Source organism: Oncorhynchus mykiss, chromosome 4 (assembly GCF_057628025.1).
Source record: "Oncorhynchus mykiss isolate SJ-2025 chromosome 4, ASM5762802v1, whole genome shotgun sequence".
Lineage (NCBI taxonomy): Eukaryota > Metazoa > Chordata > Actinopteri > Salmoniformes > Salmonidae > Oncorhynchus > Oncorhynchus mykiss.
In genome coordinates, this window is record NC_143025.1 from 79,881,360 (window position 1) to 79,907,189 (window position 25,830).

The following is a 25,830-nucleotide window of genomic DNA, read 5'->3' on the forward strand; positions in this document are numbered from 1 at the left end:
TCTTACACTCAGCTGGCCCCTCCCTGAATTTTGTGTTCAATGCTCTACAACAAAGTATTCTTAGTGTCCAACAAGCTTTCTCTGCCATTAACCTTTTTCTGAATACCTCCAAAACAAAGGTCATGTGGCTTGGTAAGAAGAAATGTCCTTCTTCCACACAGGTGTTATTACTACCTCTGAGGGTTTAGAGCTTGGAAGTATGGCTAGGTAGTATGGCTAGGTAGTAGCACTGTCCTTCTCTCAGCACATATCAAAACTGCAGGCTAAAGTTAAATCTAGACTTGGTTTCCTCTATCGTAATCGCTCCTCTTTCACTCCAGCTGCCAAACAAACTCTGATTCAGATGACCATCCTACCCATGTTAGATTATGGAGACATCATTTATACACTGCTCAAAAAAATAAAGGGAACACTTAAACAACACAATGTAACTCCAAGTCAATCACACTTCTGTGAAATCAAACTGTCCACTTAGGAAGCAACACTGATTGACAATAAATTACACATGCTGTTATGCAAATGGATAGACAACAGGTGGAAATTATAGGCAATTAGCGAGACACCCCCAAAAATGGAGTGGTTCTGCAGGTAATAACCACAGACCACTTCTCAGTTCCTATGCTTCCTGGCTGATGTTTTGGTCACTTTTGAATGCTGGCGGTGCTTTCACTCTAGTGGTAGCATGAGACAGAGTCTACAACCCACACAAGTCACTCAGGTAGTGCAGCTCATCCATGATGGCACATCAATTTGAGCTGTAGCAAGAAGGTTTGCTGAGTCTGTCAGCGTAGTGTCCAGAGCATGGAGGCGCTACCAGGAGACAGGCCAGTACATCAGGAGACGTGGAGGAGGCCGTAGGAGGACAACAACCCAGCAGCAGGACCGCTACCTCCGCCTTTGTGCAAGGAGGAGCAGGAGGAGCACTGCCAGAGTCCTGCAAAATGACCTGTTCAAACGGTCAGAAACAGACTCCATGAGGGTGGTGTGAGGGCCCGACGTCCACAGGTGGGGGTTGTGCTTACAGCCCAACACCATGCAGGACGTTTGGCATTTGCCAGAAAACACCAAGATTGGCAAATTCGCCACTGGCGCCCTGTGCTCTTCACAGATGAAAGCAGGTTCAATCTGAGCACATGTGAAAGACGTGACAGTCTAGAGACACCGTGGAGAACGTTCTGCTGCCTGCAACATCCTCCAGCATGACCAGTTTGGCGGTGGGTCAGTCATGGTGTCGGGTGGCATTTCTTTGGGGGGCCGCACAGCCCTCCATGTGCTCGCCAGAGGTAGCCTGACTGCCATTAGGTACCGAGATGAGATCCTCAGACCCCTTGTGAGACCATATGCTGGTGCGGTTGGCCCTCCTAATGCAAGTCAATGCTAGACCTCATGTGGCTGGAGTGTGTCAGCAGTTCCTGCAAGAGGAAGGCATTGATGCTATGGACTGGCCCGCCCGTTCCCCAGACCTGAATCCAATTGAGCACATCTGGGACAGCATGTCTTGCTCCATCCACCAACGCCACGGTGCACCACAGACTGTCAGGAGCATGCCCAGGCGTTGTAGGGAGGTCATACAGGCACGTGGAGGCCACACACACTACTGAGCCTCATTTTTACTTGTTTTAAGGACATTACATCAAAGTTGGATCAGCCTGTAGTGTGGTTTTCCACTTGAATTTTGAGTGTGACTCCAAATCCAGACCTCCATGGGTTTATACATTTGATTTCCATTGATAATGTGTGTGATTTTGTTGTCAGCACATTCAACTATGTAAAGAAAAAAGTATTTAATAAGAATATTTCATTCATTCAGATCTAGGCTGTGTTATTTTAGCTCTCGAGTGGCTAGATGTTCTTTATCATTCAGCCATCAGATTTGCCACCAGTGTTCCATATAGGACAGATCACTGCACTCTATTCTCCTCTGTGAACTGGTAATCTCTGTATACCCGTCGCAAGACCCACTGGTTGATGCTTATTCATAAAACGGTCTTAGGCCCCACTCCCCCCTATCGGAGATATCTACTGCAGCCCTCATCCTCCATATACAACACCTTTTTTGCCAGTCACATTCTGTTAAAGGTCCCCAAAGCACACACATCCATGGGTCGCTTGTCCTTTCAGTTCCCTGCAGCTAGCGACTGGAACTAGCTGCAACAAATACTTAAACTGGACAGTTTATTTCAATATCTTCATTCAAAGACTCAATCATGGACACTCTTACTGACAGTTGTGGCTGCTTTGTATGATGTATTGTTGTCTCTACCTTCTTGACCTTTGTGCTGTTGACTTTGCCCAATAATATTTGTACCATGTTTTGTGCTGCAACAAAGTTGTGTTGCTACTAAGTTGTTGTTATGTTGTGTTGCTGCCTTGCTTTGTTGTTGTCTCATGTCTCTTTTTATGTAGTGTTGTCCCCCGTCCCCGCAGGAGGCCTTTTAGTAGGCCGTCATTGTAAATACGAATTTGTTCTTACCTGACTTACCTAGTTTAATAAAGGTTAAATTAATAAAAAATGGCATACCCACTGGAGCAGCTTCTTCTTGTTTTAAACTGATAAAAGTGGAACCAGGTGTGGCCATCTGCTGAAATAGTCCATCCATGACAAGGACCGAGGAGTTGTGCGTTCCGAGATACCGTTCTGCACAACACTGTTGAACTGCTCCGTTATTTACCTGTTTGTGGCCCTCCTGTTAGCTTGCACGATATTGCCATTCTCCTTAAACCTCTCATCAATGAGCTGTTTTCTCCCACAGGACTGCCGCTGACTGGATTTTGTTTGTTTGTAGCACTATTCTCGGTAAACCGTGCGTGAAAAGTCCAGGAGGCTGGTCGTTTCTGAGAGACTGGAACCAGCATGCCTGGCGAACCCACAACACTCCAGAGATGGGTATGGCAAGGCCAGTGAGCAATAGCTGGAGTGAATGATACAGTCTATGAAACAGAAAGCATTATATAACCTACTACAACACTCACTGTTTCCCTACATGATTTCTATGCCTTTGCTGTTCTATGTGGTTCTATGATGTATGTGTCCAGTGAGGAGGTGTGTGTAGAGTTAGCATTGTAGATCAATGTGGATGATAGATTTTTAAAACGTTTTAGCAGTTCGTCTCTCAGTTGCCTGGTATGTAAAAACATAAATGTGAAACCTACTCCCCCTCAGGTTGAATTACTGAACAAACTGAATGTTGAACTCTTTGATACTAGCACTCTTCACTAGTGGTTAAGAGCCTAGTCGGTTTGTAGCCTTTGGCCAGTATCCAAAGGTTGCTGGTTCAAATCCCTAAGCGGACTAGGTGAACAATCTGCCAATGTACCCTTGAGCAAGGCACTTAACCCTAGTTGCTCTGGATCGGAGTGTATGCTAAATTACTTAAATGTAAAGTAGTTGGATATGGGATTTTTGGGGGAAATACACTTGGAAAGTATTGGCATATATTTGAAAACACTCATATGTACATTTTTAAATTCAAATCATTAAATACTCCATGCATTTGCACCCAGGTCAGTTGTATTGTGCACCCAGGTCAGGGTATTTGAAATAATATATTTAGTATATAATAGTTTGGATAGAATATAATAGTTTGGGTTATTTAAAATACTTTCAAATAGAAGTAGCTGATTTGGCCACATTATAAACAAATTCTCAATTACACAGAAAATAAGTATTCAAGTAACAAATAATTATATATGCATGTATTTGAACACAGGTCTGAACCTAAGTCTAACCGTCTAATGACTTTGTCCTAACCCTGCGACCTTACGAGGAACAACTTGGGTGCCTACAGATCTTAATTTGATCACTCTTGTTGCTGAGTATTTTTCTCTATAGCAGAAAATGCAAACTTGTAGTGTATTTGAGTGTTAAAAAGGCTTCTAAAGTTAGAAATTTCCACTTTGAAATTTGCGCTAACAAAAAATGTATCAACACCTACAACAATTTCCATTAATTATAATTCACATAATAACAAATCAAACGTCTTTTGCTGCAGGATTATTTTTCTGCTGTAGCAATCTGGCTCAAATTAAGATCCTACATCTGTAGTTATAGCATAACCCCTCAAGATTTACTAAAGCTGAAATGTTTTTCCTGGTTGTATCAGGTGGTCAGGAAAAAACTCCTGGCCCCTACTAATAACACAACTTCTTCCCATTTATAAAACATGTTGCATTTTCCTCCTATGTCCATTAATATTACATGGACGACTCATCCCTGGGCAGAAACCCTTACTAGACCGCAGGACAGGCCTGAAGCGCCACGACTATGAAGTTAGGGTTTGGTTACCTGCAGTTGTTTGACATTTTTTGAAAATACATACAAGTTGGGTCTCTCGCCCAAGTAAACGACTACTCCTCAGGCTTATTAATATGCATTTGCTGGTCCGTGGTGCTCACACGTGCTTGGTGCTACAACTCCCTGCTGGGTTGTTGAGGAGAGTGCAGGGTTCTGATAACTACTTCCACTAGTGCAGGGATTCACCAACAAAGGACAATGAATATTGAAACATATAAACGCAATGCATGTTATTGTGCAATCACAAGTTATAGCTTTGTGTGTGTCTCGTGTCCATGGTTCTGAAGTGATGCAGCTACAGACTGTATACACTATAGCCAGAGGCATAGCGCAATTTTGAAGGGGCCCCCCACAATATATATATATATATATATATATATATATATATGTATTTTTTGCAATACCCCCCTAAAAGAATAATGGTTTATGTGTTCATCTGCTGTCTGGGGGGCCTGACCAAAGCTTTTAGGGGCTGCGGGGGCGTGTGCTACACCAGTGTGTATACCCTTGCACATACATACGTGACACTAACACTCACAAGTGGCTATTCACTACACACACACACACACACACAAGCACGCACACGCAAGCACACACACTATCTGCCACTGTTCCCCTGACATGCACGTCAGGTTTAGGTGCACACAGCAGCAGAGTGTTGGTACAGGATTAAGTGGCACACCTTGCAGAGTTGTGGTAGAGGATGAGGGGGCACACTGCAGCAGAGTAGTGGTAGAGGATTAGGGGGCACACTGCAGCAGATGGTGGTAGAGGATTAGGGGCACACTGCAGCAGAGTTGTGGTAGAGGATTAGGGGCACACTGCAGCAGAGTGGTGGTAGAGGATTAGGGGCACACTGCAGCAGAGTGGTGGTAGAGGATTAGGGGCACACTGCAGCAGAGTTGTGGTAGAGGATTAGGGGGCAAACTGCAGCAGAGTGGTGGTAGAGGATTAGGGGCACACTGCAGCAGAGTGGTGGTAGAGGATTAGGGGGCACACTGCAGCAGAGTGTTGGTAGAGTATTAGGGGCACACTGCAGCAGAGTGTTGGTAGATGATTAGTGGCACACTGCCGCAGAGTGGTGTGTAGAGGATTAGTGGCATACTGCAGCAGAGCGTTGGTAGATGATTAGGGGCACACTGCCGCAGAGTGGTGTGTAGAGGATTAGTGGCACACTGCAGCAGAGTGTTGGTAGATGATTAGGGGCACACTGCAGCAGAGTGTTGGTAGATGATTAGGGGCACGCTGCCGCAGAGTGGTGTGTAGAGGATTAGGGGCACACTGCAGCAGAGTGTTGGTAGATGATTAGGGGCACACTGCAGCAGAGCGTTGGTAGATGATTAGGGGCACACTGCAGCAGAGTGTTGGTCCAGGATTAGGGGCGCACTGCAGCAGAGTGGTGTGTAGAGGATTAGTGGCACACTGCAGCAGAGCGTTGGTAGATGATTAGGGGCACACTGCGGCAGAGCGTTGGTCCAGGATTAGGGGCACACTGCAGAAGAGTGGTGTGTAGAGGATTAGTGGCACACTGCAGCAGAGTGGTGTGTAGAGGATTGGTGGCACACTGCAGCAGAGTGGTGTGTTGAGGATTAGTGGCACACTGCAGCAGAGTGGTGTGTAGATGATTAGGGGCACACTGCAGCAGAGTTGTGGTAGATGATTAGGGGCACACTGCAGCAGAGCGTTGGTCCAGGTTTAGGGGCACACTGCAGCAGAGTTGTGGTAGATGATTAGGGGCACACTGCAGCAGAGCGTTGGTCCAGGTTTAGGGGCACACTGCAGCAGAGTGTTGGTAGATGATTAGGGGCACACAGCAGCAGAGTGTTGGTAGATGATTAGGGGCACACTGCAGCAGAGTGTTGGTAGATGATTAGGGGCACACTGCAGCAGAGTGTTGGTAGATGATTAGGGGCACACTGCAGCAGAGCATTGGTAGATGATTAGGGGCACACTGCAGCAGAGTGTTGGTCCAGGATTAGGGCACACTGCAGCAGAGTGTTGGTAGATAATTAGTGGCACACTGCAGCAGAGTGTTGGTAGATGATTAGGGGCACACTGCAGCAGAGTGTTGGTCCAGGATTAGGGCACACTGCAGCAGAGTGTTGGTAGATAATTAGTGGCACACTGCAGCAGAGTGTTGGTCCAGGATTAGGGCACACTGCAGCAGAGTGTTGGTAGATAATTAGTGGCACACTGCAGCAGAGCGTTGGTAGATGATTAGGGGCACACTGCAGCAGAGTGTTGGTCCAGGATTAGGGGCACACTGCAGCAGAGTGGTGTGTAGAGGATTAGTGGCACACTGTATTAATTCACCACTAAACGGACACTTCTGAGATTTGGGGTCTAATGATTAAAATTATCTTTCTCCACACAGCCCTTTGAAGTCAAAGATCCAGATCATGGGGTAAACCCTTCACATGTAAAGTTAATGTGATAACATATGACATGTGAATGTACAATTTTTTGTAAGGGAAGTAAATTAAATGAAATAGGGGTTTTAAGGTAAGTGGTACGCTGTTCAGTTAAAATAGTGTAAAAATATATATATAATCAATCACAATATGATTACATTTACATGATCACTTAGTCCTGACTTCAATATGACCCAAACTGGGATTTTAACTCACAACCTGTAGATCTGGAATATGCTGACCTTTTTGCTGTGCCACATCTGTAACAGTCGCAGAAGTTCCATACACATTCATTACCTATAACACATCACCACACTTAGCAAAAGAGTGCCATCTGCACTGCTATTTTAGTGATCGGTTAATCTAACTGTTCTCTCATTGATTTCATTGACTTATTTCAGCAATGAGTTTTTTCTGTTTAATTGTGTAATCCTGGTGGGGCATATTCATCTCTTTTAATGTTATTGCTGAATCACAATGATAAATATAATAGTTTTTCTTTATTGTATTTTTAACAAAGCTTAGATTTACTTTGAAGTACAAAGTGTAGGAATGCAGGTGAAATCAATCAACAACACACATGAGGTGGCGTAGGTAGAAGATCAGAATGCTGTGAACCAAGAGTTTGTTGGTTCAAATCCCAGGTGAGGATATGTTGAGTAATAATTACTGTACACATACAATGTAATGGGGGTCAATTGAAAACACTGTGACTATTTCGTGAGCTTTCTGGCGACATCGTAACTACTCAATTTTATTTACAGAGCATCACCTGTAAAATGTGAAAATGTGAATCTACATTTGAAAGGTTATGTGATGATGTGAAAGGTTATGTGATGATGTGAAAGGTTATGTGATGATGTGAAAGGTTATGTGATGATGTGAAAGGTTATGTGATGATGTGAAAGGTTATGTGATGATGTGAAAGGTTATGTGATGATGTGAAAATCCATGTGAAACTTCATGTGAAAAATCAGGTAGCCTAGCTATTAAGCACATTGGGCCAGTAACTGAAATGTCACTGAATTGAATCCCTGAGCTGACTAGGTGAAGGATCTGTCAGTGCCCTTAAGCAAGGCACTTAACCCATAATTGATCCTGTCAGTCGCACTGGATAAAAACATCTGCTAAAATTTGAAATGTAATATGATCACGTGAAGTGTTCCAAAACCACATGATTTCACGTAAAATGTATCATGTGAAATGATGTGATTTTCCACATGTGAAATCATGTGTTTTTTCCGTAAGGTAAGACTGCCACTTATGACGTGCCTTAGGTACAAATGAGAGGCATTACTTTGCTGAACCCTCACAGGAATAGCAATGCATGGAATCCAAGGGGCTATGGTGGTGCTGTGGGCCTGGCCCTGACTGGCGCTTCTCACCAGGACGTAGAGAGAGAGAGAGAGATGTAAATTGGGTGGAGGGAGAGAGGGAGAGGGGGGATGTACTGTAGAGATCCCAGCTAGCACATTTGTTTCCATGGAACATTTTTAGAAAGGAAGTGAACATTTTGCCTGTTCTGGGAACGTACATTTTTAGGTTGCACTAGGGTTCCCTGAAAGGTTTCTTGAGTGGTTTTATTAATGTTATGAGAACAGAAATGATAGGTTATTTTAAGGTAATTAACTGCTGTCTTGGGTTAAATGTTTTCAACTCCAAGCATAGATAAGCAAATGAATGTGTCCTAGGCATTAATCATGCAACCACATAATTGTTTTTATTGTGTACAGCATCAGAGATTTGCACCTTCTGTTCTCTATCCACGGAATGAGTCCCCTGCACCACCATAAAAAGCTGTTCATTTTAGTCTATTCAAACAGACCCATTTCAAAGAAAACAAGCACTCATTAAGATCAGGTGTGGCCAATTAGTGGGTACAGCCAACACACCTGAACACTTAACGAGCTAGAGGAGTTTTGTTGATGCTTTATTTGTTTATTTGGAACCCCATTTACTTTTGCAGAAGCAGCAGCTACACTTCATGGGTTCCACAAAAACCACAAAACATGACAAGTAACAAAACACTGATACACTGACAGACAAAGAAAGTCACACACATTTCAAATTCAACGATATTCAAACAATGCAACAAAAAAATTATAGAAACAATACAACTAAAATAATGTGTGTTAGAGTGAGCCTGTGTTTGAGTGTGTCCCCACACAGTTCCCACCATTCCATCAGTTGTTTTTCATCTGTCATCTGTTTTTTAAAGGTCAGTGTTTAATAGTCACATGTACAGGGCTGCAGTTGTAATTGCAGGGTAGAGTGAAAATCTTAGGCTCCAAGCTCCAACATGCAGGACTAAGTTAAATAAAATAATTAAAATGGTAATAAAAACAACAACAATAGAAACAGAAATATATACATTATAATAACTGCCAAGGGAGTTCCACTTGGGGACTGTGAAAAGACCCCTGGTGGCATGTCTTGAGCTAACAGTCAGTATTTGGATATTATGTGTGTAATGCTTGATTATTATTTTTTTTTTAACCTTTATTTAACTAGGCATGTCAGTTAAAAGAACAACTTCTTATTTACGGCCTACCCCAGGTCAATTATACACCGCCCTATTGGACTCCCAACCACATCCAGATTTGATGCAGCACTGGATTTGAACCAGGTACTGCAGTGATGCCTTTTGCACTGAGATGCAGAGTCTTAGACCACTGCGTCACTCAGAAGGCCCAAGTGATAATGTATGTATGTTAACAGAGAGATCTATTTTTGGGGTGACCTGAACTATATGGGTGTCAGCTGAATTTTATTTGATTATGCAAACAATATGGAATTTTTGTCACTGTAATATTTATCATTAAAACTAGAAGACAAGCAGTTAATCTGTCATCAACCCTTGTTGTGGAAATTCAGTACTGAGAGAGACTTGGTCGTTTCGTCAAACAATCATCTTTATTTAATATTGATTAATTGTTGCAATAATGAAACCAGTCAGCCCAACAGTCTTGACTGCTGAGCTGAGCAGCCTACTCTTTACAGACAATGCACAGTTTATATAGCTGATACCCAGAATGCTTAGTCATGATTGTTTCACCCCTCGCATATAGATTGGGGGGGCACCATAAACCACTTTGGGTTCATCATCTGGTAATCTGTCTCTGGTGCTGTCTCCCAGATGCCAGGATAATTAGGAATACTGAGGCCTTTGTTCTGTTCCTCCAGGCTATCTCTATCTCGGGGACACTCACCATATCTTATCTATGGAATGCCAGCTGTAAGTTTTTTCCTAGCCATCACTTAATCAGCTGCCAGCCTCAGCTTCAAAAAACTCATCTCAGTTCACTCAGAATGAATGAAAGATATGTCTTACTACAGTAAATAAATAATTGTTAAATATTGTTAAATATCCAACTAATCACCAACAAATCAGGTAAATATGTAATTTTTCTATCACAGCCCTCAACCAGGAAAGACTGGCATGCATGTTGTTGATGTTAGTTCTGTATGTGCAGTTAAGGGCAAGCCGGGCTGCTCTGTTTTGAGCCAGCTGCAGCTTTGCTAGGTCTTTCCTTGCTGCACTTGACCATATTACTGGACAGTAGACAAGATGGAACAAGACCAGAGCCTGAACAACTAGTACAGTTGATGTTTGTGTGCAGATGTAACAGATGACCCCTACCCATCTTCACAACAACTTTGTCAATATGACTTGCCCATGATAAATGACCATCCAATGTTATACCCAGTAGTTTAACTTCCTTTATGTACAACTCAAGTTAAGGTTTAAGTCTTAGAGAATGTTTTTGAACCAATACAATGTTTTTCATTTTAGATGTGTTTAAGACCAGTTAATTATTAATCACCCATTCTGATACCGACTGTAAATCCTTATTTAGAATTTCAGTGAGCTCACTGGCTTTGGGTGCTGAGTTGTAGAGTGTGGAGTCATCCTCATACATAATCATTCTAGCTTCAAGTAAGACCAGTGGCAAATCATTTGTAAAAATAGAGAAGAGTAACAGCCCAAGGCAATAGCCCTGATGGACACCACACACTGTACATACAGTATCTGATGTAAGATAAACTTCCATTGAATAAATGTGATGTGTAGCCATAACAATTAATGATCAGTAACATCAAAGGCTGCACTGAAATCTAACAATGTATCTTATTATCAATTTCTGAGTCAGTGCAGTACAAGTTGAGTGCCCTTCTCTATATGCATGCTTAAAGTCAGTAGCTTGTTCTCTGACAAATAGCATTGTATTTGGTAAAACACTATCCTCTCCATCAATCCTCTCCCTGTGCCCAATAGCACTAAGTTAACCTGCCTAAATGATTACCGACCCGTAGCGTTTGTAGCCATGAAGTGATTTGAAAGACTGGTCATGGCTCACATCAGTACCATTATCCCAGAAATCCTAGACCCACTCCAATTTGCATACTGCCCTAACAGATCCACAGATGATGCAATCTCTATTGCACTCCACACTGCCCTTTCCCATCTGGACAAAAGGAACACCTATCTGAGAATGCTATTCATCGACTACAGCTCCGCATTCAACACCACAGTGCCCTCAATGCTCATCACTAAGCTAATGACCCTGGGAAAAAACTCCTCCCTCTGCAGCTGGGTCCTGACTTCCTGACGGACCGCCTCCAGGTGGTAAGGGTAGGTAACAACACATCTGCCACGCTGATCCTCAACACAGGGGCCCCTCAGGGGTGCGTGCTCAGTCCACCCCCCGCCCTCCCCCCGTACTCCCTGTTCTCTCATGACTGCACGGCCAGGTACGACTCCAACACCATCATTAAGTTTGCAGATGACACACAGTGTTAGGCCTGATCACCAACAACGACAAGACAGCCTATAGGGAGGAGGTCAGAGACCTGGCCATGTCGTGCCAGGACAACAACCTCTCCCTCAACGTGATCAAGATAAAGGAGATGATTGTGGACTACAGGAAAAGGAGGACCGAGCACACCCCTATTCTCATCGACAGGGCTGTAGTGGAGCATGTTGAGAGCTTTAATACCGTTTATATTTTTAGTTTTTCCCCTCACTCAACTTTTTTTCATTAAACTTTTTCACTCTGGACGCTTTATCTGGACATGGTTCGTCAGGACCTCCACCAGCCGAAGCTAAGTAGTAACACTAACATGATGACTTCTAATTGCAGTCGCTGTACTCATAATATACAGGAGAACGATCACCTTAGGGCGAGGATAGCTGTGCTGCAAGCCCAGCTTCAGACGCAATCGTTGGGCAAGGGTAATTTCAGTGTAGGAAAGGATGAAACAGCGTCTGTGCCACCAGTAAGTACAGATAGTAGTATAAATCCCCTCGCACTGTCCCCGCAGCCGGACAACTTTCTCATGGCTTCTGGAGGGAAATGCTGTAGGAATGCTCAACCAGCCGACAGAAACTTTCAACCGGTTCTCCCCATTAAGCGGCGCGTCGGAGTCTGAGGCCGAGCCTTCTCTGGTCTCTACTCCTCCCGTTACGGGGTCTGAGAAGCCGAAGCCTCCCACCATTAGCTCTGACAAATTGAAAACCCTAGTCATTGGCGACTCCATTACCCGCAGTATTAGACTTTAAATGAATCATTCAGCGATCATACACTGTTTACCAGGGGGCAGGGCTACCGACGTTAAGGCTAATCTGAAGATGGTGCTGGCTAAAGCTAAAACTGGCGAGTGTAGAGAGTATAGGGATATTGTTATCCACGTCGGCACCAACGATGTTAGGATGAAACAGTCAGAGGTCACCAAGTGCAACAGAGCTTCAGCGTGTAAATCAGCTAGAAAGATGTGTCGGCATCGAGTAATTGTCTCTGGACCCCTCCCAGATACGGGGAGTGATGAGCTCTACAGCAGTCTCACAACTCAATCGCTGGTTGATAACTGTTTTCTGCCCTCCCAAAAGATAGAATTTGTAGATAATAGGCCCTCTTTCTGGGACTCACCCACAAACAGGACCAAGCCTGGCCTGTTGAGGAGTGACGGACTCCATCCTAGCTGGAGGTGTGCTCTCATCTTATCTACGAACATAGACAGGGCTCTAACTCCCCTAGCTCCACAATGAAATAGGGTGCAGACCAAGCAGCAGGCTGTTTGCCAGACTGCCAGCTTAGTGGAGTCTGCCACTAGCACAGTCAGTGTAGTCAGCTCAGCTATTCCCATTGAGACCGTGTTTGTGCCTCGACTTAGGTTAGACAAAACTCAACATGGCGGTGTTCGCCTTAGCAATCTCACTAGAATAAAGACCTCCTCCATTCCTGCCATTATTGAAAGAGATCGTGATTACCTCACATCTCAAAATAGGGCTACTTAATGTTAGATCCCTCACTTCCAAGGCAGTTATAGTCAATGAACTAGTCACTGATCATAATCTTGATGTGAATGGCCTGACTGAAACATGGCTTAAGCCTGATGAATTTACTGTGTTAAATGAGGCCTCACCTCCTGGTTACACTAGTGACCATATCCCTCTGTGCATTCACATGGAAAGTCCACAGACCCTCTCCAAAAGGCTTTTGGAGCCATCATCGACTCAGTGGACCTTCTCACTCCCACAGCCATAAACTGTTAAAATAATGTCTGTGAGTTTAACAGAACTGATATGGCAGGGTGAAAACCTAAGAAAAATCCGTCCAGGAAGTGGGATTTTTTTATGTTTGTAGTTTTCTTTTGAAAGCCATTACAGTATCCATGACTAAGGACTGAAATTGCACTTCCTATCCCTTCCACTAGATGTCAACAGTCTTTAGAAATGGTTCCAGGCTTGTATTCTGAAAAATTAGGGAGTAAGACCACTCTGAATGAGTGGACCCTATAGTGTCTCAGAGGTTTTTCTTGCACACGACCGAGAGCAAGCCTTTCTTGTTTTCCTTTTTTTCTGACTTTTGTGACTACTACTACTTGGCTGGTACTGTTTGTAATGATTTGTCTGCTAGGCACTGTCTTCAAATAATCGCATGGTTTGCTTTCGCCATAAAGCCTTTTTGAAATCTGACACGGCGGCTGGATTAACAAGAAGTTAATCTTTAAACCGATGTATAACACCTGCATGTATTATGTGTATATCTGTTTATAAATTTGCCGCTCTGCAATTTCACTGGATGTTGGTCAGGTGGGACGCTACCGTCTCACGTCCCCTAGAGAAGTTAACCGCCTAATTGAGGAACTCAATTTAACCTTGCGCAATACCCTAGATGCAGTTGCACCCCTAAAAACTTAAAACATTTGTCATAAGAAACTAGCTCCCTGGTATACAGAAAATATCCGAGCTCTGATGCAAGCTTCCAGAAGATTGGAACAGAAATGGCGCCACACCAAACTGGGAGTCTACCCACTAGCTTGGAAAGACAGTATCGTGCAGTATCGAAGAGCCCTCACTGCTGCTCGATCATCCTATTTTTCCAAATTAATTGAGGAAAATAAGAACAATCCTAAATTTATTTTTGATACTGTCGCAAAGCTAACTAAAAAGCAGCATTCCCCAAGAGAGGATGGCTTTCACTTCAGCAGTAATACATTTATGAACTTCTTTGAGGAAAAGATCATGATCATTAGAAAGCAAATTACAGACTGCTCTTTAAATCTGCGTATTCCTTCAAAGCTCAGCTGTCCTGAGTCTGCACAACTCTGCCAGGACCTAGGATCAAGGGAGACACTCAAGTGTTTTAGTACTATATCACTTGACACAATGATGAAAATAATCATGGCCTCTAAACCTTCAAGATACATACTGGACCCTATTCCAACTAAACTACTGAAAGAGGTGCTTCTGTGTTTGGGCCGTCCTATGTTGAACATAATAAATGGCTCAAACTCACTAAAAGTGGCAGTAATAAAGCCTCTCTTGAAAAAGCCAAACCTTGACCCAGAAAATATGAAAAACTATCAGCCTGTATCCATTCCTCTCAAAAATGTTAGAAAAAGCTGTTGCGCAGCAACTCACTGCCGTCCTGAAGACAAACAATGTATACGAAATACTTCAGTCTGGTTTTAGACCCCATTGTAGCACTGAGACTGCACTTGTGAAGGTGGTAAATTACCTTTTAATGGCGTCAGACCGAGGCTCTGCATCTGTACTCGTGCTCCTAGACCTTAGTGCTGCTTTTGATACCATCGATCACCACATTCTTTTAGAGAGATTGGAAACCCAAATTGGTCTACACGAACAAGTTCTGGCCTGGTTTAGATCTTATCTGTTGGAAAGATATCAGTTTGTCTCTGTGAATGGTTTGTCCTCTGACAAATCAACTGTAAATGTTGATGTTCCTCAAGGTTCCATTTTAGGACCACTATTGTGTTCACTATATATTTTACCTCTTGTGGATGTAATTCGATAAACATAATGTTAACTTCTCTAGGGTAGGGGGCAGCATTTGGAATTTTGGATGAAAAACAATCCCAAATTAAACTGCCTTCTACTCAGGCCCAGAAGATAGGATATGCATATAATTAGTAGATTTGGATAGAAAACACTCTAAAGTTTCCAAAACTGTTAAATTAATGTCTGTGAGTATAATATCTTCTTATGGCTGCAATCCCGTTAATGGGATGATATGACAACAGCCAGTGAAAGTGCAGGGCGCCAAATTCAAAACAACAGATATCTCATGAATAAAATTCCTCAAACATACATGTATCTTATACCGTTTTAATGGTAATCTTGTTGTTAATCCCACCACAGTGTCCGATTTCAAATAGGCTTAACAGCAAAAGCACCACAAACGATTGTTAGGTCACCATCAAGCCACAGAAAAACACAGACGTTTTTTACCAGCCAAAGAGAGGAGTTTCAAAAGGCACAAATAGAGACAAAATTAATCACTAACCTTTGATGATCTTCATCAGATGACACTCATAGGACTTCATGTTACACAATACATGTATGTTTTGTTTGATTAAGTTCATATTTATCAAACTATGAGCTTACATTAGTGCGTTACATTCACTAGTTCCAAAAACATCCAGTGATTTTGCATAGCCACATCATTCAACAGAAACACTCATTATAAATGTAGATGATAATACAAGTTATACATTATAGATATACCTCACCTTAATGCAACCGCTGTGTCTGATTTCAAAAAAACTTTACGGAATAAGCAAACCATGCAATAATCTGAGACGGTACTCAGAAGAATAAGTCACAATAGCCGCAATGTTGGCGTCAACATAAACAAGAAATTACATGATAAATATTCCCTTACCTTTGAGGATCTACATCAGAAAGCACTCCAGGAATCCCAGGTCCACAATAAATATTTGTTTTGTTAAATAATGTCCGTTATTTATGTCCAAATACCTTCTTTTGTTAGCGTGTTTGGTATACATATCCAAACGCTCATTCTGGTCAGCGTTACGTCGGACAAAAACTTCAAAAAGTTATATTACAGGTCAAAGAAACATTTCAAACTAAGTACAGAATCAATCGTTAGCATGTTTTTAACATATAGCTTCAATAAAGTTCCAACCGGAGTATTCCTTTGTGTCTTGATGAGCAATGGAACGCAAGTGGTACCATGAGGAATGCGCATGATCAGAAAATGGCTGACTGCCAGTCACCTGATAGATTCTGCAACAACATTAATATCTCAAGGGGATTTCATTGGGAACTGTGGTGAATACATACCAAGCTTAGATTTCTCACTTCCTGTTTTGATTTCTCCTCAGTATTTTTCCTGCCATATGAGTTCTGTTATACTCACAGACATCATTCAAACAGTTTTAGAAACTTTAGGGTGTTCTCTATCCAATACTAATAATACTATGCATATATTAGCAACTGAGACTGAGGAGCAGGCAGTTTACTTTGGGCAACTTATTAATCCAAGCTACTCAATACTGCCGCCCAGCCATAAGAAGATAACAGAACTGATTTGGCAGGCAAAAACCTGAGAAAAATTCATTCAGGAAGTAGGAAATGTTTTGTTGTTGTAGTTTTCTATTTAATGCCATTACAGTATCCATTGATTTAGGACTCAAATTGCAGTTCCTATGCCTTCCATCGAACAAAAGGAACATTTATTGAGTAAATGAATGTCTTCTTAGTGCAAACATATGAAGATCATCAAATGTAAGTGATTCATTTTTATCTCTAGTTCTGACTTGTGTAACTCTTCTACTTGACTGGTTACTGTTTGTAATGATTTGTCTGCTGGGCTATGTTCTCAAATATTGTAAGGTATGCTTTCACCGTAAAGCATTTTTGAAATCTGACACCGTGGTTGGATTCACAGTAAGTTAATCTTCAGCTAGCGTCCAACATACCCTAGAGAGGTTAACATTCACTGCTATGCGGATGACACAGCTGTACATTTCAATGAAACATGATGAAGCCCCAAAATTGCCCTCGCAAAAGCCTGTGTTTCAGACATAAGGAAGTGGATGGCTGCAAGCTTTCTACTTTTAAACTTGGACAATACAGAGATGCTTGTTCTAGGTCCGAAGAAACAAAGAGATCTTCTGTTGAATCTGACAATCAATCTTGATGGTTGTACAGTCTCAAATAAAACTGTGAAGGACCTCGGCGTTACTCTGGATCCTGATCTCTCTTTTGACAAACATATCAAGACTGTTTCAAGGACAGCTTTTTTCCATTTACGTAATATTGCGAAAATCAGACATTTTCTGTCCAAAAATGATGCAGAAAAATCAATCCATGCTTTTGTTTCTTCAAGGTTAGACTACTGCAATGCTCTACTTTCCGGTTACCCGTAAAAATCACTAAATAATCTTAAATTAGTGCTAAATATGGCTGCTAGAGTCCTGACTAGAACCAAAAAATGTGATCATATTACTCCAGTGCTAGCCTCCCTACGTTGGCTTCCTGTCAAGGCAAGGGCTGATTTCAAGGTTTTACTGCTAACGTACGAAGCATTACATTGGCTTGCTCCTACCTATCTTTACAATTTGGTCCTGCCGTACATACCTACACATACGCTACAGTCACAAGACGCAGGCCTCCTAATTGTCCCTATAATTTCTAAGCAAACAGCTGGAGGCAGGGCTTTCTCCTATAGAGCTCCATTTTTATGGTCTGCCTACCCATGTGAGAGACGCAGACTCGGACTCAACCGTTAAGTCTTTAATGAAGACTCATCTCTTCAGTCGGTCCTATCATCGAGTGTAGTCTGGCCCAGGAGTGTGAAGGTGAACGGAAAGGGGACTGGAGCAACAAACCGCCCTTGCTGTCTCTGCCTGGCCGGTTCCCCTCTCTCCACTGGGATTCTGTGCCTCTAACCCTATCACACGGGCTGAGTCACTGGCTTACTGGTGCTCTTCCATGCCGTCCCTAGGAGGGGTGCGTCACTTGAGTGGGTTGAGTCACTGATGTGGTCTTCCTGTCTGGGTGGGCGCCTCCCCCTCCCCCCATTGGGTTGTGCCGTGGCAGAGATCTTTGTGGGCTATACTCGGCCTTGTCTCAGGATGGTTGGTTGGTGGTTGAAGATATCCCTCTAGTGGTGCGGGGGCTGTGCTTTGGCAAAGTGTGTGGGGTTATATCCTGCCTGTTTGGCCCTGTCCGGGGGTATCATCAGATGGGGCCACAGTGTGTCCTGACCCCTCCTGTCTCAGCCTCCAGTATTTATGCTCCAGTAGTTTATGTGTCGTGAGGGCTAGGGTCAGTCTGTTATATCTGGAGTATTTCTCTTGTCTTATCCAGTGTCCTGTGTGAATTTAAGTATGCTCTCTCTCTAATTCTCTCTTTCTTTCTTTCTCTCTCTCGGAGGACCTGAGCCGTAGGACCATGCCTCAGGACTACCTGGCATGATGACTCCTTGTTGTCCCCAGTCCACCTGGCCGTGCTGCTGCTCCAGTTTCAACTGTTCTGCCTGCGGCTATGGAACCCTGACCTGTTCACTGTGATTACTATTATTTGACCATGCTGGTCATTTATGAACATTTGAACATCTTGGCCATGTTCTGTTATAATCTCCACCCGGCACAGCCAGAAGAGGACTGGCCACCCCTCATAGCATGGTTCCTCTCTAGGTTTCTTCCTAGGTTTTGGCCTTTCTAGGGAGTTATTCCTAGCCACCGTGCTTCTACACCTGCATTGTTTGCTGTTTGGGGCTTTAGGCTGGGATTCTGTACAGCACTTTGATATATCAGCTGATGTAAGAAGGGCTATATAAATAAATTTGATTAGATTTTATCACCAACAAATTAACATGTTCCAAGCATACCAAGACAGTTGTGAAGATGGCACGACAAAACCTATTCCCCCCAGGAAACTGAAAAGATTTGGCATGGGTCCTCAGATCCTCAAAAGGTTCTACAGCTGCACCATCGAGAGCATCATGACTGGTTGCATCACTGCCTTGTATGGCAACTGCTCTGCCTCTTACTGCAAGGCACTACAAAGGGTGGTGCGTACGGCCCAGTACATCACTGGGGCCAAGCTTCCTGCCATCCAGGACCTCTACATCAAACAGTGTCAGAAGAAGGCCCTAAAAATCGTTAAGGACACCAACCACCCTAGTCATAGACTGTTCACTCTGCTACTGCTTGGCAAGCGGTACCAGAGCTCCAAGTCTAGGCTTCTAAACAGCTTCTACCCCCAAGCCATAAGATTCCTGAACATTTACTCAAATGGCTTCCCAGACTATTTGCATTGCCCCCCCTCTCTTTTACACTGCTGCTACTCTCTGTTGTTATCATTTGTGTATAGTCACATTAATAACTCTACCTACATGTACATATTACCTCAACTAACCGGTGCCCCCGCACATTGATACTGTACCGGTACCCCCTGTGCATAGCTTCCCTATTGTTGTTTTACTGCTGCTCTTTAATTACTTGTTACTTTTATTTCTTATTCTTACTTATACAGCATTGTTGGTAAGGGGCTCGTAAGTAAGCATTTCCCTGAAAGGTCTACACCTGTAGTATTCAATGCATGTGCCTAATAAATAACGTTTGATTTGATTGATTTGATTTTTCTAAGAACAGGCAGCAAACTGATTGGGGGGCTGTTAGAGCCAGCAAAGGGTGTGTTACTATTTTTAGGCAGTGGAATTACTTTAGCTTCCTTCCACGCCTGTGGACACACACATTCTTTTAGGCTTTGGTTAAAGATATAGAAAATAGTGCTGGCAATAACCTGGGTCACATTACAGGCATTAGTCACAATTGGACGCTTCCACTTGACAGGACAGCTAGTTGCTAACCAGTCAATGTTCAGATCACCCAGAAAATAGATCTCTCCGTTAATATAGCCTATAGCCGCACCTCGAAAGATGGGGCAGGTGAACTTGCAACCAAAATATTTAAACACCATTTGACATGAGATCCTCTCTAAGCTTTAAAGGAATATGGCTCTGAACATATACAGCAACACCTCCCCATAGCCATTCCTGTATTTTTTGTAGATACATGTATCTTACATCATTTAAAAGATGAACGTCTTCTTAATCCAGCCGCTGTGTCAGATTTCAAAAAGGCTTTACTGTGAAAGCAAACCATGAGATTTTCTGAGGACAGCGCCCCGCACACACAAGTATTGCTAGCATTTTCCAAACAAGCATTAGCGTCACGAAAGTCAGAAATAACAATAAAATAATTTGCTTACCTTTGAAGATCTTCCTCTGGTGGCAATGCCAAGTGTCCTAACTACAGTGAATGTTAGTTTTGTTTGATAACATCCATTTTTATATAACACGAAACATTTGTAAACCACTTGCATCGGGTTAATTACACACACTAAACAAACGTTTACCAGTCATGGTTGGTTTCATTGCAATCCTCTGGTTGTTACTAACACAACCATACTTGATGACTCTTTTTCAGGGACATATTGACCGAAACAAACCGATTTGAAGACACCAATCAAAGACCTCATTGCGCACCAATGGTAAGACCGGTCTATCGTTGATTGACTGTATTTTGGCCCAATGACCACTGATCATCTTGAAATCTAGCTTGGAAGATGAGCTGAGGTAAACGGCAATATGTAATGGTTATATGTTCGAAGACCAGCCTTTGTCGTAAACTCTGGTGTAAAAGAGGTTAATTCGCCATTGCAAATCCTACTTGATGGAGCCACAAGTGTTACGCATAGCAGTACATAGTCAATAGCATTTTCAGCAAGTTTATATTTAAGTTATGGTGAATAAATCAGGAAAAGCTAAAACAAAGTCTAGGTATACAGATTTAACCCAAATTATAGAGGAAATTGATAGAGAAAGCGAGACCGAGTTGCTTCAGGAAGATGAATCTTTCAGTTTTGCTACCAGTAATGGACTGAGTAATGATTCCGTTATGGAGTTATTGGATTTTTAACTGCTGGGAAAGGGCTACAAACTGTTTGTGGACAACTTCTACACAAGCCCTACCCTGTTTACAGAGCTGAGGAAGCGGGATGTGTGGCCTTGTGGCATCATTCGGACCAACAGAGTGGGCTTTCCAAAATCAAAGGTGTACAACAAGCCTAAGCGGGCTGAGCGGGGTACCATGCGATGGATTCGTGAAGATGGCCTGCTCTTAGTAAAGTGGATGGATACCAGAGATATGCACAACTATCCACAAGTCCTTCAGTGGCGATCACGTCGTCAGGCATGCGAAGGACGCTAGCGGGGCATGGATCACAAAACATGTCCCCATTCCAGCTGCAGTGGAGGACTACAACAACGGCATGGGAGGTGTGGACCTGTCAGATGCACTGATAGGATACTACAATGTTGTCCACAAGACCATGAAATGGTACAAGACCTTTTTATATCATTTCATTGACATTGCTGTGGTGAATGCCTTCATCCTCCAGAAGGAAATGGCTAAGAGCTGTGGACAGCCCCCCATCTCACAGCAAGCCTTCAGGGAGCTACTCATCCAGGAGCTTGCTAGCTACAGCAAATCCACTGCAGCACCTTCTGTCCCCTCTACCTCTGTCTCTTCTGCTCCAACCAGTGGCGTTCACCTGCCCAGATTCATCTCTGCAGGCATGAATGTGCCTCAGGGCAAAAAGGGCACAGTAGGGAGACGTCGTTGTGCCCTTTGTCACAGGAAATGCCCCATCACCTGCACCACCTGTTCAGTAAGCCTCTGCTTTACAGCAGAAAGAGACTGCTATGGGCCATGGCACCAGCAGCACAATATTGTGTAGAGGACAGAGGGTCTTCACAATATTGTAAATAGAAAATGTGTAAATAGTTACCGTTGTTATTTGTTTGTTTTAATTATTATTATTATTATTTGTAAAATATTTTTTATATATATATTTTTTGGGGTGTGTTAGAATAGCATTTATGTATTTTGTATATAGTTCTTTCCTTCAAAATGTATCACTGTACCAATTCGGCCACCTGGGTGACTTCATGCTCAATGTCATGTAGTTCGCTCATTTTTTAAGTTATCTGTCTAAAACTTTGCTCAGCTATTGTTGCCATCTTATGTTCTTCATTCAAATCATCCCCAGCATCCTATTTGTATGTTTGGCTGTTCTTGTTCATTTGAAAGATGTTTATTTCCTTGTATTTCCTTCTACCAGATCTATTGTGTTACATTCTCCTGTTTCCTTTCAAATGATACCAAGATTATACATATCCTTGCTTCTGGGCCTGAGCTACAGGCAGTTAGATTAGGGTATGTCTTTGGGCATAAATTGAGAAGAAGGGGGGGGGGGGTACCCAAATAAGTTAATATGTAGCTGTTCCTTTCCTTGGTAGTTTATCAGAGATAGAGAGCTGCCAGAGAGCATTGTACTTTCTCCTCACACTCGGTCCAGTTCTTATGTGAAGATTCTGGTATGCCATCCACAGTGATGTTATTCCTCCTGGATCTGTTTTCCCAGTCTTTGTTAATAATGATTCACAGACAGTGCTGATGTCATCTTGAGAGGACTTACAGTTTGTTATCTTTTTGCTGCAAGTCTCTTTCAGGACATCCACCTCTCCCTGGGAGAACTGCAAACTGCTCCATACCTGGACCTCTCTGGTCAGATCATCCATTATTTTGGTAGTTAAGTCTATCAGTATTTGGACAAAGCTCTTGAATCTCTCTATTTTCCAGTTTTTGTAACAACTACTTGTAGAACCATTTTTGTTTGTTTAAAAGATCCTTCACCTATGCTAAATTACCGTCCTCTCCGTTACTCCCACTGACTTTGGATTTGAATGCAATGTTAGCAACGTAAGCTAACGTGGTTTCCACGCAGGTCAAAGGTCAGATTTAAACTGCAACAAACAGCAAAGATTTAGACAGCCACAAGCCTGGCACAATTTGCGGTCCCAGCCACAAGGATTAACTGCATTGCGGGCTGTGTTCAAGGAAACCTTGCTAGCTTGATAGCTAGTTGGCAGCTAGGTTAGCTGCTACGCAAAGCAGCTCTTCAAACTTTTGGTAGGTAGGATCCCTGGATAGATGTACCTGTCCCAGCAACTGAGGCTAACTGCATCACGGGATCCAAATTGAAAAGGTAACTTGTAACACTTTTTCCGAGACTTTGAAAACATTCATAACAACAAAGAGAGCTCTTTCGCGTTCAACACGTGACTTACCGGATGCTCACACGTGATTGGTCAGATGCTGAGAACGGAATGTACATATTTTTAAATAACATTCTTAGAACGTTCTCTGAACTTTCCTAAGTTTTCTTGTGGACGACCTCGGAACAATTTGACAACATTACTTTAAATAGAACCTATGAGGAAACATTATGCTGAAGTACTGAAATTCCCACAGAAGAACGTTGTTTCTTAACCTTGTCGTGGAAATTCTTACACAGGGACACTCAAAGTCAATCTTAAATGAAACATTGTTTGTCAGCAAGCAGGAGAGGTTACAGTCAAACTTAGATGCGTAAAGTACCGGTCTGAAGTGAGCTCTAAAAGGGTGATCCTTACATACAGCCTTATATACTGCTATCTAAACCTACATAAACATGATTCATTGGATTGGATCCTCCATGTGACTGGCTCTGTCTCCTATCTTAACTTAAAGAACATATTCTGGGCGTTCTGCCAGATGTTTCTCCGGAGAGGGCCATGTCCCCCTCCCTCCTCCTATCTTTACCAGACACGGGCAGGAACCAAGGATTGTTTATCACACCAAAGATAAGATGCACAAAGTATAATTTCCTTTACAACCTTCTCTGAACTATTTGAGAACATTCACAATGTCAAACTAGTTGGACAATGTTCCTAGAACGTTATGAAAAGTTTAATTAACCTCTTGGAATCACCCATCCTGGATCCGGGAGAATTGTCATCAACTACGCTAAATAGCATAGCGCAAAGGTCAAATAATCTTACTAGAAAATATTAATATTCATGAAATCACAAGTGAAATATAGCGAAACACAACTTAGCGTTTTGTTAATCACTCTGTCGTCTCAGATTTTGAAATTATGCTTTACAGCGAAAACAATACAAGCGTTTGTGTAAGTTTATCGATATCCTAACAAAACATTATGTACACCTAGCGGCAGGTAACTTGGTCACAAAAATCAGAAAAGCAATCAAATTACTTGTTTACCATTGATGAGCTTCGGATGTTTTCACTCACGAGACTCCCAGTTAGACAGCAAATGTTCCTTTTTTTCCTTAAAGATATTTTTTATATCCAAATACCTCCGTTAGTTTGATGCGTTATGCCTAGGAACCCACCGGAAATAGCGGTCACGACAACGAAGACAAAAATTCCAAATTATATCCATAATATCGACAGAAACATGGAAAACATTTTTTGTAATCCATCCTCAAGGTGTTTTTCAAATATCTATTCGATAATATATCAACCGGGACAGTTGGCTTTTCACTAGGACTGGGAGGAAGAATGGCTACCTCTCTGTTTTGTGCAAAAATCACACTGAGAGCCAACAACAGACCACTTACGCAATATGGACGTTTACGCTCATTCTTCAAAATAAAGGCCTGAGACTACGTCTAAAGGCTGTAGACACCTTAGGGAAGCCACAGAAAAAGGAACGATATCCCTTTCAATGGGCAATAGGGATGCATAGAAAGACAGGGGTTTCAAAATAAGAGTCACTTCTTGATTGAATTTTTCTCAGGATTTCGCCTGCAATATCAGTTATTTTATACTCACAGACAATATTTTTACAGTTTTGGAAACTTTAGAGTGTTTTCTATCCTAAGTTGTCAATTATATGCATATTCTAGCATTTGGTCCTGAGAAATAGGCAGTTTACTTTGGGAACGTTATTTTTCCAAAAATAAAATTAGTGCCCCCTAGCTTCAAAAGGTTAAATGTAACCATGTTAGAACTATAAGGAAACGTTATGTTAAAGTAATAAAATAGTTCCTTAAATGTGCTGAGAATGTTCCAAAGCTAAGCATTTATCCTGCACCATTCTCAGAAAGTTGTGGGAAGTTTAATGCAAAATAGGCATTGGACTACCACGCTCTAAGAAACATATGGTTCTCAGAACGTTATGCGCTAGCTGGGATGGGGCAAGCTTCATCTCTATGCAAAACCTTGTCTTAGAACAGAAACATGAGCAAAATAATGTACTGTCAAAGCATTATTTTCACTGTTGCAGATATTGTTTAAAGAAGATCAATGTTTGCACACCGTTCTTGTTCGCAGCACTATTTTTTAATCAAACATTGTGCGCGTATTTGCAGGTATTTCTTTTCTCAATTGTTTCAGATATTGACAGTGAAAGTGCTTCACTCCTTTCATGTCATTCATGCACACAATAAAAGTATTATAACAGAGAAATTCACAGTGAATAATTCCCCGTAGTGTACAGCAGGAAAATCGTCAAGGTTGTTTGGGTTTTCCTTTTATCTGAAATTGAATTATTCCCCTGTACCGGCTGACTGCTAGCAGATACAGTTCTTTCAGCTCTTAGCTTTTTTTCCTTGAAACCCAGAATTATTTTAGACCTTTTGGGAAATGATCTTTGTTCATACTGTAAAGGTGTGGGGGTGTTCAAGAAATAAAAAGTGAGTGATGTACAATAAAACTGATGTGAAATGTGAATATGTAATTGAGAAATGGGGTAAAAATGAGATTGTGTTGCATCTGTTCATGGTGTCATGACATGGCATCAAACTGGTTAGCTTTCAACAGCTGTCTTGGGGGTGTTTAAGGTGGAGCACTAAGTCATGACACCTGTCATATTTCCATGTCATATTTCAACACAGTACACCACCCACCATGTGTCATTCTTTAATAGGATCGTCCTTG

The 25,830-nt window shown here is 42.3% G+C and overlaps 1 long non-coding RNA gene across 1 annotated transcript; it reads left to right on the forward strand.

Moving 5' to 3' along the window:
• Positions 1–2,807: 2,807 nt before the first annotated feature.
• Positions 2,808–19,608, forward strand: LOC149984151 (uncharacterized). The gene is made up of 3 exons (XR_016495629.1): positions 2,808–2,887; positions 11,123–11,338; positions 18,410–19,608. It is a non-coding gene; the product is annotated as an uncharacterized LOC149984151 (long non-coding RNA).
• Positions 19,609–25,830: the final 6,222 nt, after the last annotated feature.